This window comes from Bos indicus x Bos taurus, chromosome 10, assembly GCF_003369695.1.
Source record: "Bos indicus x Bos taurus breed Angus x Brahman F1 hybrid chromosome 10, Bos_hybrid_MaternalHap_v2.0, whole genome shotgun sequence".
NCBI classification, from domain to species: domain Eukaryota; kingdom Metazoa; phylum Chordata; class Mammalia; order Artiodactyla; family Bovidae; genus Bos; species Bos indicus x Bos taurus.
Window position 1 is genome coordinate 51,542,013 of NC_040085.1, and position 17,159 is coordinate 51,559,171.

A 17,159-nucleotide genomic window follows, 5' to 3' on the forward strand; every position below is an offset into this window, starting at 1 on the left:
TTTCACACATGGTGTTTGGGCCTTTGTACTCTTGCCCCAGCTCTACCAGCGTTAGCAATAGGTCTGCCTAGTTGGTCTCCCTATACCCAGAATTTTTCTTTCTCGTTTGTTTTTGTTTGGGTTTTTTTTTTTTTTTTTTAGAATTTTTAATTTTTATTTTATATTGGAGTAGTTGATTAACAATGTTATGTTAGTTTCAGGTGTACAGCAAAGAGATTTAATTATACATATAGCTCCAGGAGTTGATGATGATGGACAGGGAAGCCTGTCATGCTGCAGTCCATGGGGTCGCAGAGTCAGACATGACTGAGCAACTGAACTGTTACATATATCTATTCTTTTTCAGATTCTTTTCACATATAGTTTATTACAGAGTAATGAGTACAGTTCCTCGTGCTATTCAGTGGGTCCTTGTTGATTATCTATTTTCTGGTCCCATCACTTCATGGGAAATAGATGGGGAAACAGTGGAAACAGTGTCAGACTTTATTTTTTTGGGCTCCAAAATCACTGCACATGGTGACTGCAGCCATGAAATTAAAAGACGCTTACTCCTTGGAAGGAAAGTTATGACCAACCTAGATAGCATATTCAAAAGCAGAGACATTACTTTGCAACAAAGGTCCATCTAGTCAAGGCTATGGTTTTTCCAGTGGTCGTGTATGGATGTGAGAGTTGGACTGTGAAGAAAGCTGAGCGCTTAAGAATTGATGCTTTTGAACTGTGGTGTTGGAGAAGACTCTTGAGAGTCCCTTGGACTGCAGGGAGATCCAACCAGTCCATTCTGAAGGAGATCAGCCCTGGGATTTCTTTGGAAGGAATGATGCTAAAGCTGAAACTCCAGTACTTTGGCCACCTCATGGGAAGAGTTGACTCATTGGAAAAGACTCTGCTGCTGGGAAGGATTGAGGGCAGGAGGAGAAGGGGATGACAGAGGATGAGATGGCTGGATGGCATCACTGACTCGACGGACGTGAGTCTGGGTGAACTCCCGGAGTTGGTGATGGACAGGGAGGCCTGGCATGCTGCGATTCATGGGGTTGCAAAGAGTCGGACACGACTGAGCGACTGATCTGATCTGATCTGAATATTCCGTTATATATATGTACCACATCTTTATCCATTCATCTGTTGGTAGACATTTAGGTTGCTTCCATGTCTTGCCTATGGTAAACAGTGCTGCAATGACATCCAAATTTTTTCAAGACAAACATTAGATCCTCCAACTCCTATGCACAATGGGGAGGTATCAGTGGTGTGTTATGTTTTGTCTCTAAGAATATTTGCAAATGTGCTTTGAGGTTTTGCCTTAACTACTCATTTTGTATTATTTATGAAGGGGTAAAAAGGAAACAGCTGCTTTAAATGACGAACTGCATTGGTGAATCCATCAGCATCTCAAACCGATTTAATTACTGAGTCTAGAAAGCTATACATGAGTAGAGGGCAAGTAAACCAATCAACCATCTATTTTTGCCTAAGCCTTCATTCAGTACTAATTCACTCACCTTTTTCAAGCCTGTTTTCTCCTCTACAAATGGGACTGATATAGTACTACTACTTAAGGCAGCGAGGGTACTATATCAGTCCCATTTCTAGAAGAGAAAACAGGCTTGGAGAAGGTGAATGAATTAGTAAAGTTGTCTAAAATCATACAACTAATAAATGCAGAGTCTCCTAAGATCTGATTCCAAACTCTTGCTTTTAAGGGCTACAGGATCCAGACTTACTCTAAGACATACAATTGCACTTTTTATATTTGGAAAAACTACCCTAGGAAGGTACATTTGTCTTCCAGTTCTGGTTTGGCACCGACAAACATTTCTTGGGGAAGTCATCCAACAGAGGTAGGCCTCAGTTTCCACCTTTGGGTAAAGGAATCAAAGTAGATTATCACTAAGGTTTCTTCCAGCTCTGCATTTCTTTTACCATCTATACCCCAGATTGCTTTTCACATTTGTGCATGTGGCCCTGAAACCTAGGTAACACAGTTGTGATATAGTACTATATTTTTCAAATGGCCCCAGGTGTCCTCTATCCCCCCAAGCTAATCAGATCAGCTGGCACCAGTTTAATCAGAAGTTAAAAATGAACATGGAGGACAAAATGACAAACCAACAGTACTTTTTTGTTGCTATTTCCCAACACTTTTAGGGACAAGGCCACAGGGCAGTATTACCACGATGTACTAGTTCCAAGAGATATTAATAGGCTCTCCTTGAAAAGAGGTTTTTTTGGTGACTGTGTTAAATAATGTCAAACAGTTTCTTTTGTGGAAATTCTAATACCTACATAACTTATTAGTTATTCATATCCAGGAAGAAGATTTTTTTTTCTTTTCCTCTAGGAACTAGTGCTCAGAACACAGTTTTGGAAAACGCTTCTTCAAAGCATTTAGGTAGGATCTACTGATTATTTTCAGCATCTCAAAATTAACCCCCAAAGCAAAGTGTAGCTTTTGGTGATGGCTGTATGTACAAAACATGATATAAGATGACCAGGCTATTTGCCTTCTCATAAACTAAGTGAAAGAATGTACCTGTCTAGGGACTTCGCTATGGTCCTGTGATTAGGAATCTGCCTCCCAAAAGGGTTCAGTCCCTAGTCGGGGAACTAAGATCCCACATGCCACAAGGCAACTAAACCCACATACAACTAGAGAAAGCCCACACACCACAACGAATATCCTGTATGCCACGTGCTACAACTAAAACCTGATGTATGTGTGCATGCTAAGTCACTTCAGTCGCAATTGACTCTTTCTGACCCCATGGACTGTAGCCTACCAGGCTCCTCTGTCCATGGGATTCTCTGGGCAAGAATACTGGAGTGTACTGCCATGCCCTTCTCCCTCTGATTTTTTCTGACCCAGGGATCCAACCTGCATCTCATGTCTCCTGGGTTGGTAAATGTGTTCTTTACCACTGGCAACACCTGGGAAGCCCAAGACCTGACACAGCAAAATAAATAAATGAACATTAAAAAAAAAAAAAAAGAATTTAACTCTTGATGACTTTTAGCTACAACTGAAGTCAAATCTACCACTGTGGCAGATTGTATTCTCCAAAGATGCCTGCAATAATCCCATCCCACATGCTTGTCTTGCCTTGAGACCTTGAGCCAGATCATCAAAATGTCATGCACTTCAGCCTTGCTCTCTGGGCACAAACAAGCCCTATGCTGACACATGTGTAGGTGTGCCTTGCCAATGGCCCTCATCAACTGCCAGACACGTGGGTGATGATGCCTCCATCTGATTCCAACCTCCAGTTACCTATCACCTGGGCCTTCTTCCCAACTGAGGACCCAGAATCACAAAGCAAAGACACACTGTCCCCTCTCTGCCCTGTCAGAATCCCTAACTCACAGAATCCACGAGCCTAAGAAAATCTGCATCTGCAAATGCAACCAACCACAGATCAAAGTATTTGGAAAAAAAATTCCAGAAAGTTCCAAAAGCAAACTTGAATTTGTCCCATGCTGATAACTATTTTGTTGTTGTTGCTGTTTAGTTGCTTAGTTGTGTCTGACTCTTTTTGCGACCTCATGGACTGTGGCTCGCCAGGCTCCTCTGTCCATGGGATTTCCCAGGCAAGAATACTGGAGCGGGCTGCCATTTCCTTTATCCAGGGGATCTTCCTGACCCAGGGATCGAACCCTTGTCTCCTGCATTGCAGGCAGATTCTTTACCACTGAGCCACTGGGGAAGCCTGGTAACCATTTACATAGTATTTACATTGTATTTGGTATAATAAGTAATATAGAGATGATTTGAAGTATACAGAGGATATGTGTAGCTTATATATAAATACTATGCCATTTCGCGGGGCATCCCTGGTGGCCTAGGCAGTAAAGAATCTGCCTGCAATGCAGGAGGCTGGGATTTGATCCTTGGGTCAGGAAAATCCCCTGGAGAAAGAAAATGGCAACCTGCTCCAGTATTCTTTCTTGGAAAATTCCATGGACAGATGAACCTGGTGTGCTACAGTTCAATGGGGTCCCGAAGAATAGGAAGTGACTGAGCAATTAACACACACATGCATGTTATTTTATAGAAAAAACTTGAGCATCAGTGAATATTGACATCCTGGGGGATTCTGGGACAAATCCCCCCTTGGATTACAAGGAATGACTGTATTTTTGGTCCCTAAATTTCAGGGTAGGATGTTTGACAATAACAGTAACTAAACAACTCCCAAAGGATAAAATTTGTTCCTGCTGAGGAAATTCAAAAGAATGTGCTAAAGAAATTTTACTTTATGAGTCTTTAGGATTTGAGATTTATAATCCTAGCATCTTGGACCCATGTGTATTGAAGATTTTTGGACTGGTACTCAAATCACCAACATTTTGGCATTTGAATTTCCCCAAATCATATTTTATTTGTTTAATAAAAAACTTCCAGGGATTTCAGAAAACTAAAACTCTCAGCATGTTCAATTCAGTCTTGAAGCAGGGCTCAGAAAATCAAATGTCTTCAGGGGCCTGACTGGTTTTAAAAAAAAAAAAAATGAGTCAAGTAGAGATTCAGGAGCCTGGGGGAAACCAGAGAGTTCCAACAAAATTATTGGTTGTGACTTCTAGAAGAAAGTGACCTGTTTCCAACTTCCCTTCTTAAGTTTTAAAGTTTACCTATTGCAATGCCTGCCATATGCCTGATCTCTTTTACAATCTCCAAAGAACACTCGCAGAGCCCTGAGCCATCCCCAGAATCTGAATTCTTTGGATGTTGAAACATGGATTCAAAGGTTATTCTCAAATCAAACTCACTGAGACTGATAAATGTGCTGGTGCCAAAGGGCAGTCTTGATCAGACACCTCAGCACAAAATTAGCCTGAGAACTAGAAATGGATCATTTGCTTCATGGGATTCCATCCAGTTTCCAGAAATAAAATCCTTTTATCAATTCATAAATGTGGTTTGGGTCCCTGAGAATTCTAGACTCTGTGACTGACAGCTCACCTACACTATCCACACTTCTGGCATATACATTTATAGTAATCTGTGAACAAACAATTTCTTATTTCTTTGTTGTTTTTGGATACAGTTTCAGCACTACTTATAATAGCCAAGACATGGAAACAATCCAAATGTCCATTAACAGATAAATGGATTAAGAAGATATGGTATATATATTATCACTATATAATATTATTCAGCCATCAAAAAGAATGAAATAGTGCCATTTACAGCAACATGGATGGACTTAGAGATTATCACACTAAGTCAGAAAGAAAAAGACAAATACCACATGATATCATTTATACATGAAATCTAAAATTTGATACATATCAACATATACAAAACAAAAACAGGTTCACAATCTAGAAAACGACTTGTGGTTGCCAAGGTGTAAGGGAGGGCAGGAATGGGAGTTTGGGATTAGCAGAGGCAAATTATTACATATAGGATGGATAAACAACAAGCTTCTACTGTTTTTAGTACAGGGAAATATATTCAATATCCAGTGAAACCATAATGGAAAAGAATATAAAAAAAACTACATATATATATATATATATCTGAGTCACTTTGCTGTATAGCAGAAATGAACACAACATTGTAAATCAACTATATTTCAATAAAACCTACAAAAAAGTTTTGATTGATTATTATTTTAATAGCTATCTTTCCTTCTAGACCTGAAGCCTCTTTGGGGGAGCCTTTGCCCATCTTATTTACCCTTATATCTCTTGCACTCATAGCAGCTGGCACACACAAAATACAGAATAATACTTAGTCAGTGAATGAACAGTGTACCATTCATTTAGCCAATGAACATACATTAAATACCTACTGTGTCAGGTATTGATCTTGGATGTAGGAATAATAGTATTATGGTGAACAATACAGGCCCAACTCTGCTTTCATGGAACTTCGCATCTAGTGAGGGGAGAGTATTGGAGAAAAATACAAGTAAACAAATAAACTCAATAATTTCAGGTAGTGCTAATAACTATGAAGAAAACCGAACAGTGTCCTGTGAATGAGGGGAAAGTCAAGGGAAACCCTTAGAAAGACTGTTTTTTCAATGAGCTGTCTAATGAATGGGGAGAGGGGGGCACAGGGAGCCAGATGTTTATGTACAGGAAAGAACAGTGGAATGAATGTTCCAGGAGCAGAAATAGCTGGTGTAAAGGTCCTGAGGCAGAACTCATTTGACTTATTTATGGGATATGGTTCACTGAGAACACAGTGTAGCTAGGGCATAGTGAAGAGTGTCACATGGTAGGGGATCAAGTTGAGATGTTGGCAGGGGCAGAGCAGGGAGGACCTTGTAGGCCATAATAGAGACTGATTCCAGGGTTGCAGAACAGCAAGCTGTTAATAAGAATTAAAAGAATCGGTTGGCCCAGACTTGTTCTTCATGGACCTAAAATAACATGCTTCCCTGGTGGCTCAGACAGCAAAGAATCCGCCTGCAATGCAGGAACCCTGGGTACGATCCCTGGGTCGGGAAGGTCCCTGGAGGAGGGCATGGCAACCCACTCCAGTATTCTTGCCTGGGAAATCCCATGGGCAGAGAAGCCTGGTGGGCTACAGTCCATGGGGTCGCAAAGAGTCAGACACGACTGAGCGACTGAAACAACAGCAACACATCCAACAGGAACAGAAACGTCCTAGTCACAGCTGCAATCTCTCAGGTTGCAATCTCTCGCATCAGACCTCTGAACTTTAGGACACCTGACCTCACTGCTGCCTTTCTTTGGATCAGCTGCCAGCAATACAACTAACTGACTAGAAATTTGGCGTTATGAGCTCTTGTGGAGGCATAATTGACATTATTATTACAACAGTAAAGTACATCCTGAGTTGCTTTAGATGTAGTTTGAACGAATAAGGCTGAAATATCAGGAACTAGGCAACAAAACCATTTCAGGTTAGCAGACTGTGATGGTCCAAGAGCCCCTCCTCTTTCAAGCCAGAATTCCCAGCCTCTCTAATGAACAGCTCTCCCTCCCTCTCCCACATGCCTGGCGCTCTGCCTATTTGCAGCTGAAGGGAAGAATTAGGCAGCTGCTCCTTCTTCCAGACTCCCAGATCCTCATCTTATCTTCTGTGGCAGCAAACACTCCAGCCTCTGTGAACAAAACCTAGTAAGTGTCCAGAGAATAGGGAGGAGCAGAAAGAGGGAATGGGTGTAAAAAGATAAGAGATGGGGGATTGTGGTGGGAGTGATGAGGATAAAGAGACCATGCAAAGTGAAGGGATTTGTAGTCAGATGAGGTTAGAGTTATTTGGAATATTCAAAGGAGATAAAGAGGAAATTAGGGTCAGGGTAAAAGGGATTTGTATACATTTCATGTTAAAATGTCCATGTGTTGGGACTTCCCTGGTGGTCCAGTGGTTAAGACTCCACCTTTCAATGCAGGGAACTTGGGTTCAATTCCTGATCAGGGAAATAAGATTCCACATGCCAGGTGGCAGAGCCAAATGAAAAAAAAGTTAACGTGAAAAATAATCTGTAACTTGTCATTTTATAACAAGTACCTTGGTCCTTTATGAGAGACAGCTAAATTTGAGCTTTGGGGCAAAGTACCTCAAATACATGAAACATTTTATGTGAACTTCTCATTCAATAGTAACCGGTCTACTACGCAAAGGCCCATGGTTTCACAATGATAGATGACCAGCAAGAGCCATGCAGGTTAATAAGTACTGGGAGAGGAGCTCCAGGCCAGTTACCAGGCTAAATGTGAAGTTTCAGGATAATCAATCATGAGGTTTAAGAGCTAAAAGGGAATTTAGACATCCTCTAATCTAGAGGGGGCAAAACTGACCCTCTTGCCTGGGCATGTTTTGTACGTGAAGGGGTTCAGGCAGGGCCCTCTATCTCAGCTAGCCCAGCCCCCACCGCTCCTTAATGTTCACTCATAGCAGTCAGCCTCAGGAATTGTGGTACCTGGTTGGGCCCTGGAGGATTTGAGGTTGTGACCACTGGTCAACTAAGAAGCCTCATTTTACCAGGGAGGAAGGGAGAAGTCTCCCATCATGTTAGTGAAACAATTTGCTATCTGTGAACAATGGATATTATGGGGGTGAATGACCTAAGGGTTAAGGTAGGAGGCTAGAGAAGAATTTGTTCAGACCAATTAGAATACAAAAAAAAATGATACAATTCTAATTGGGGCTATATTCTTTCTTTCCTAAAGCAGTTTAACAGAAACTCTCTTCAGTCCCAACAATTTTGTGAGGCCAATTTTACAAATATAACTATTCCCACTTTACAGACTTTAAAATAGAGGCAAAGAAAAGTGCCTTAACACCCATGTCTTGATCCAGAATATCCTCCAAACCCAAGATCTGTTATGAAGTCAGACTGATAAGCAAGCTTCATACATCTTAGAAGCAGGAAAGATAGTGTCCTGCAGCTTAATAGCAATGACTGTCGAGTGTTTTGGTTCCTGGGAAGCCCAGGATTAACTTTCCAGCAAATTATAAAGGTAGAGAAGATCTCTCTTCTCCTGTTTCTCCCCTTTATTTAAATCTCAGGAATTTATTTATTTCTTTTTCTCAGTGCCTCTCTTTTCCAAAACAAATCTATTTCTAATTTTCTTAGTCCTTCACAGTTGTGGATTGTACTGATTCATTCGCTGATTACACTGGAGCGTGAATGCATTTCCATATCTGTGTTACTCTGGCCAGTTATATGCATTTGAAGACTTTATTGCAAAGAGATTTGCTTTGTTTAAAGGATTAAGCCTCAGGTAAGAAGTTTATTTTGGGTGAGGAGTGGGAATCAGGAAGAGGCCTTTACCATCAAGTCATTCTGAAAACGTTCTTGGTTCACATTTGAAACTGAAAGTCCCCTACCTCTCTTCCCTCCATTTTCTATTGAGAAGAGGCAGGTTGGGGCATGTACATGAGAGGAGAAGGTTCTGGAAGGGGTAAGCTGTTCTGCTTGTAGAGCTGCTGAACAGAACTAAGAGGGATTAGCCTTCCCTTCATTTTCTTCATTTTTCATTTTCTCCTATTGACTACTGTCCTAAATTAACAATCACAAGAATTTCCACAGGATAACTACACTCCATTAAAAAAAATTTTTTTTTTCAAATGTAGTTGATTTACATGGAGAAGGCGATGGCACCCCACTCCAGTACTCTTGCCTGGAAAATCCCATGGATGGAGGAGCCTGGTGGGCTGCAGTCCATGGGGTCGCAAAGAGTCGGACACGACTGAGCAACTTCACTTTCACTTTTCACTTTCATGCATTGGAGAAGGAAATGGCAACCCACTCCAGTGTTCTTATCTGGAGAATCCCAGGGATGGGGGAGCCTGGTGGGCTGCCGTCTATGGGGTCGCACAGAGTCGGACACGACTGGAGCGACTTAGCAGCAGCAGCAGTTGATTTACAATGTTGTGTTAATTTCTGCTGGACAGCAAAGAGATTCAGCTATATATTCATTTTTTATATTCTTTTCCATTATGGTTTATCATAGGATATTAAATATAGTTCTCTGTTCTATAAAGTAGGACCTAGTTGCTTATCCATTTCATGTGTAATTACTTACATCTGCTAACCTCAACCTCCCATCCCCTCCTTCCCTCAACGCCTTTCCCCTTGGCAACCAGAAGTCTGCTCTCCATGTCCATGAGTCTGTTTCTGTTTCATAGTTATGTTCATTTGTGTCTTTTATAAGATTCTACATATAAGTGATTTAATATGGGACTTGTCTTTGTCTTTCTGACTCCTTTCTTGAAGATTCAGAAAACATCCCTAAGCCTCCTCTGGTTCCACCCTCTGTTGATAAGGTTTCTGTAACAAAGAGCTAGTGTACTGATAAAACTAGGATTTTCCTGGCTTTTCAAAGCAAAACTGCTCTTAGGTATAAATGTCAATCCCGATCTCATATACACACTACTATGTATAAAATAGGTGAAGAATAAGAACCTGCTGTTCAGCACAGGAAATTCTATTCAGTACTCTGTAATGACTAATTTGACTCTTGATCAGCTTCATGATAAAGCAAAATCAGGAAAACCAAGAGAAAAAGAATCAAAAAACTGACTCGTTAGAAAAGACCCTGATGCTGGGAAAGATTGAAGGCAGGAGGAGAAGGGGACAACAGAGGATGAGATAGTTGGATGGCATCACTGACTCAATGGACATGAGTTTGAGCAAGCTCTGAGAGTTGATGATGGGCAGGGAAGCCTGGCGTGCTGCAGTCCATAGGGTCGCAGAGAGTCGGACACGACTAAGGACTGAACTGAATGGCCTGTATGGGAACAGAATCTAAAGAAAAGTAAGTGCATGCGTGCTCAGTCGAGTCCGACTCTTTGCAACTCCTTGGACTGTAGCCCACCAGGCTCCTCTGTCTGTAGAATTTTCTAGGCAAGAATACTGGAATGGGTTGCCATTTCCTATTCCACTAAAAAGGAATGGATATATGTATATGTATAACTGATTCACTTTGCTGTACGGCAGAAATGAACACAACATTGTAAAGTAACTATACTCTAAAAAAAATTCATTTAAAAAACTTCTCGCAGGGGCTCACATATGAAAGACAAATGAATTTAACAATATCTAGCAGACTTTTATGAAACTTCTCTATTTACTGAAACATTGTAAGATACTGTATACTCTATACCCAAATTTACTGATTTTTCAACCTTATTGCCACATTTGTTTTATCATTCTTTCTTTTCCTCTCCCTCACAAAACCTCACCACTATTTTACAGTGTTTTTTTTACTCATTTGAGAGCAAGTAGCAAATCTCATGGGCCTTCAGCATATATTTCCTAAGAACAAAGATATTCTTTTACATAAGTACAATATCATTAATAAGTTCCAGAATTTTAATACTGATAAACTAATTGAATCTAATCTATAGTCTATATTCCAGCTTTGTCAATTATCCAAATAATATTTCCTTTATCATATATGATCATATCATGTCTATAGTCTCCCTTAATGTGGAGTAGTTCTTTGGTCTGTCTGTGTCTTTCAAGGCACTGGCCTTTTTGAAGACTGTAGGGCAATTATGTTTTATGTTCTTCAACTGGTTTACCTAGTGTTTCCTCACTAGAATTAGGTTCAAATTATGCATCCCCAGTGGATCATTCCTGGGTGATTTTGTTCTCCCCAGACTATCCTATCTGGAGACACATGATATCTGTCAGCATGTATTAGGTGCTGTTAATTTCAACCACCCAGTCATTGTTTATTTCCTCACTATGTATTTATTGCTTATACCCTTCAGCCAAACAACAATCTTCGGAGACAATGAGACCATGCAAATGCTCTGCTTCTCGTTAAATTCTCCCCTACTTTTAGCATCCTTTCTTTTTCATGATGGTTACAAAATGGTAATTTCCCAATTACACCACACTGACTCTACATTTATTAAATGACATTTGTTGTAAGACAAAGTTTTCCTTTCTATGCCAATGTTTGTTTGTTTACAGCTTTAGTAATGTAATTCACATGCCATATATAATTTGCCCTTTTGAAGTATACAGTTCAGCAGGTTTTCCTTTTTTAAAAAATTGTGGTAAAATATATATAAAATTTACCATCTTAACCACTTTAAAGTTGTAGTCCAGTGGTATTAAATATATTCACATTGTTATGCAACAGTCACCATCATCCATCCCCATAACTCTTTCATCTTGTAAAACTGAAACCCTACACCCACTAAACAATAACACCCTTCTCCCCTCCCCTGAGCCCTTGGCAACTACCACTAATTCTCTCTGTCTTTATGACTTTATGATTTCATCTACTATAAGTACTCTCAGTGGAATCATATGGTATTTATTTTTCTATGACTATCAGAATGTCCTCAAAGTTCATCCGTGTAGTCTCATATTGGAGACTTTCTTTCGCTTTTAAGGCTGAATAACATTTTAGTGTGTCTGTGTTTGTGTGTGTGTGAATATAATTTATACATACCAAATTTTCCATATGTATTCACCCATTGATGGACACTGGATTGCTTTCAAGTTTTAGCTATGACTAATACTGCTATGAACATGAGGATACAAATATATTTTCCAAACCCTGCTTTCAGTTCTCTTGAGTATACACCCAGAAGTGGAATTCCTGAATCATATGATAAGTCTATTTTTAATTGTTTGAGGAACTGCCATATTGTTTTTCACACTGACTATTCCATTTCACATTCCCACCAACAGTACACAAAGTTTCAATTTTTCCACATCCCCATGAACACCTGTTGTTTTCTCTTTCTTTGATAGCAGCCATCCTAATGGGTATGAGGTGGTATCGCATTGTAGTTTTGATTTGCATTTCCCTACTTATTTGTGATGTTGGGCATCTTTTCATGTGCTTATTGGCCATTTGCAAGTCTTCTTTGGAGAAATGTCCATTCAGGTCTTTGCCCACTTTTGACTTGGGTTGTTTGGATGTTTGTTTTTTTTCTTGCTGAGTTTTAGGGGGTTTCTGTATATTTGGGATATTAATCCCTTACCAGATATGTGATTTACAAATATTGTCTCCTACTCTGTAGGTTGCCTTTTTATTCTGTGTGTAGTGTGTTTGGATACATAACATTTTTTAAATTTTCATAACATCAATTTGTCGGTTTTTCTTTTGTAACCTGTGCTTCTGGTGTCAAAGTCTTCCACATTCTGAATCTGGTGAGTGGGTAAATTAGTGTATACCACACTGTGCCGTTCTATGTGTGTGAGGCTTTTTTCCAGTTTCACCCTCCTGTGCTCCCCGATACTGTTCTGCCCACCCTGGGTCATCACTATCTGGGGACAAGATCTGTTTTCTTACTGGATGATGAACACCATGAGAGAAGGGCCTGGGTGTCTCTTACCACTTCGTCCTCAGCATCAACCAGCATAATGTGACAAATTAGGTGAACCACATTCACTATGTAAAGAAGTCCTCGTATCAACTTAAAAGAAAATACAAAATGTTATGTTTATCAGATTTCTACTTTGAACCAGACTTATGCTAACTGCATTATATTATTAATCGTAACAACACCAAATAAAATTTAACCATGACAAGCCACAAAGTTACTTCCTTTCTCCAAATACTCCACCTGTTCAGTCATACTCCCTCCACCCATGCTCCCTCTCCAGTCATACTCCTTCCATCTCTCCTCCACTTCCAATTCTTCATCCATTACTTTCCTGTCCTTAAGACATAGAGGATTTAAAAGCACAATAAGTCAACTCAATCTAACAAACTTATATAGAATATTACCCAGCAATAGCAGAACACACACTCTTATGTGTACACAGATACGTTACAGAGTAGAATACAGGTGAGGCCACAACTCAAGTCTCTATGGATTTAAAATTAAGATATCATACAAAGTATCTTCTTTGACTACAAATGGGATGAAGTTAGGAATAAGTAACAAAAGGAAAGCTGTTTATCTATTCATATGATAACGGACATTGGGTTTTTCCAGTATGGAATTACCATGATTAAAATTGCCATGAACTTTTGTGTACAAAGCTTTGCATGGACATATATTTTTGTCTTCCTTGGGTGTTTACCCAAGGGGAAGAAAAATGGCTTGTTGTGAGTGAAACTGAGCATCTTTCAAATGCCATTTTCTATCTTTTGTGATTGTCCATTCATTTTGCTAATTTTTTGTAGTGTTTTTAGTCTTATTTATTCTTAAAGTTCTTTGTCTTTGGGGAACATTAGGCCTTTCTTTTATATATGCTACAAATATTCTTTCCCAGCTTGTAATTTGTAATTTAATTTTTCTTAGGGTGATTCTATGTAAAATTTTAAAATTTTTATGTAGTCAAGTATATTTGTCTTTAATTGCATCTGGATTTTGAATCACAATTAGAAGTCTACCCTCTATGCATGTTACAGAGAAATTCACCCATGTTTTCTTCCAGTATTACTCTGGTTTCCCTTTTTATATTCAGATTCCGGATCCATTTAAAGTCTATTCTGTCTGTGGTGTAAAGAAAGTGGTACTGAAATATCAAAAGCCCATTTTTTTTTCTTTTTGGCCCCAGTGATTTGAAAAATCACCTTTATCATACATTATATGTCCACAGGTTGTTGCTGTTGTAGTTTAGTCCCTCAGAATGTCTGACTCTTTCGCGGATGACTCCATAGACTGTAGCTCACCAGGTTCTCTGTCCATAAGATTTCTTAGGCAAGAATATTGGAATGCGTTGCCATTTCTTTTTCCAGGGGATCTTCCCCATACAGGGATCAAACCCTTGTCTCCTGCACTGACAGGCAGATTCTTTACTACTGAGCCACCAGGGAAACCCATTTCTGTACATACTTGGTATTATTCTGGATTTACCAGCACCATGTTGTTTAAAGAATAGAGGCTTTTTTGTATTATCTGGCCAGACACGTCCCTTCTCTTTCCCCCACCACAGCAGAGCTCCCTGTTCGGATTTTCTGGTTATTGTCATGTGCTTATTTTTCTACATGGACTTTAATATCAACCAGTCTAACTCTAGGGGGAAAAATGTTTATTAGTAATTTTACTGGGATCATGTTTAATTTATGAGTTAACAGAGGGAAAACATACTTTGATGATGATTAGATATTCTAACCATGAGCAAGAGATATCTTTCCTTTTGTTTTCTTAAGTTTTCATTTGTTAAATAGGATATGTTTTAGGTAAGTATATTTAAAAATTGAACCAGAGATTACTTCCATGAGACATATTAAAAAGCAAGAAGTGTATCTTGCCTTCTTTCCAATAAAGGAAAGAAGCAATTTAAAAACAGTAGTAACACACTACTTGAGTAGCTTTAATTGTGTTCGGGAATTGTTAAGCATCTTGGTCTGCAGCATTCAGATTTCCTGGATGTCTCTTCCTTGGGTCTGCTCTGGGTCAATATGAAGTGCAGTCGCTCCTCAATATAAATAATAAGCCTAATCACTTTAAGTCTTTTTTGTTTATTTAAGGAGACTTTGGGGAATTCCCTGGTGATCCAGTGGTTAGGACTCTGTGCTTTCGCTGGCAAAGGCAGTGAAAAGTTTAGTCCTGGGTTAGGGAACTGAGATCCTGCAAGGCACGTGTCATGGCAGATGGATAAATAGATAAACAGACAGATGAATGAATCTTAGATAAATAGATAAACAGACAGATGAATGAATCTTGGATCCCTTTAAGAATCTGAAAGCCATGGACTCCATGTCTCCCAAAATACATAAGCTCAAAATTTTTTCATGTAGGAGGAGAGGGCAGAGATTCCATGAAGCTGATTCTTACATGCTAGTTTTGAACCCCTGCACTATGGATTATTGAAGGCAAAAGGAGAATGCAGCAGAGGATATGACATGATTAGATAGCATCACTGTCTCGATGGACATGAATTTGAGCAAACTCCAGGAAATAGTGGAGGATAGAGGAGCCTGGCGGGCTACAGTCCATGGCTTCACAAAGAGTTGGACAGGACTTAGCAACTGAACAACAACAACACTATGGATTATATATTACAGGCTTACAAACCTAGTGCTGCAGAGGCAATATCTATCTAGGTTTGGACATTTTACTCACTGATATTAATTTGTATTACTCATATTTTCCAGTTTCTCTTGAGGGATCTATCGTTTAACATAATTTGGATGTGAATAGATTTTAGTTTGGCAAAGCTCCACCAAGAAGATCGCAGTGTTGTCCCTGTGAAATTAAAAGAAGGAGACTTCTTCCCCTACCGGTGGTTAATCTAATTCCATACTAAGAATCTACACTTTAGATTCTAAAGGATTTGTACATTGAGAATACAGTGCTTGATGCTACACCCATACATATTCTGAGTGTTAAGGAAAATGGGGCTATGTCCAGGGAGCCCCCCATGACTAGTTTTAATTTCTTTCAGGTTTGGAAACCTCACTCTAGTGCTGACAGTTCTAGCATTCCAAGGCCAGAAGGCAAATAACAGAATTGGTGCTGTGGCCAGCATCCTTCAGATTCTCACAGATACTAAACCCAAATGCTATAGTAAGGTCAAAAGTAAGATACCCCTAGAATCCTGGGTCATGATGATCCTCTGAAGGCTAACCTGGGGACATTCCCTCTTGATATCACAGGATGCTACTGGGGAGATGAAGCTGGAGAGGGAGATATACAGGGACAGATGGTAAAAGGTCTTGCTTACCATCTGTTGCTGCTGCTGCTGCTAAGTCTCTTCAGTTGTGTCCGACTCTGTGAGACCCCATACACGGCAGCCCACCAGGCTCCTCTGTACCTGGGATTCTCCAGGCAAGAATACTGGAGTGGGTTGCCATTTCCTTCTCCAATGCATGAAAGTGAAAAGTGAAAGTGAAGTCGCTCAGTCGTGTCTGACTCTTCGCGACCCCATGGACTGTAGCCTACCAGGCTCCTCCATCCATGGGATTTTCCAGGCAAGAGTACTGGAGTGGGTTGCCATTTCCTTCTCCATCAGACAGTTTCAATTTTATTCTGAGACAAAGGGAACCACTTAAGGGGAATGACATGATCAGACCTGCTTAGCGGGTAATCACTCTGGGGGTTAGAAAGTGAAACTGGGGCTGGAGAGGACATCTGAGGCAAGAAGACTAGTCAGTCTTAGAGGAACATCAGGGGCCGTAAAAGACAGTGGCAGGCCAGAGGTAGGACTGGAAGGATTTGAAGGTCACATTGGAGGGCCCATCCAGGATGGCTGAGTGCACTTAACAAGGATGTGGGAGTGTTGTGGGCCTTGGAGATTGTACTCTGAGTTCCATTTTCCCTAGCCAAATGATCTCCCTCAAAGACATTTACCCATCTCATGCCTCACTGCAAAAGGAATAAAATATTCTTCAATCCTAGGTGCTATCTGTGTGAAGCCACAGACAAGAAAGAAGAGAGAGGAAAAAGGAAGCAGAAATGACAGAGGTGCTAGTATGGTAATTGCTACTGCTGCTAAGTCGCTTCAGTTGTGTCTGACTCTGTGCAACCCCATAGATGGCAGCCCACCAGGCTCCCCTGTCCCTAGGATTCTCCAGACAAGAACACTGGAGTGGGTTGGCATTTCCTTCTCCAATGTATGAAAGTAAAAAGTCAAAGTGAAGTCACTCAGTCGTGTCTGACTCTTAGCGACCTCATGGACTGCAGCCCACCAGGCTCCTCCATCCATGGGATTTTCCAGGCAAGAGTACTGGAGTGGGGTGCCATTGCCTTCTCCACTAGTATGGTAAGGTGGTCATCATATTGCAGTATTTAAATGTGTCAAATCAAC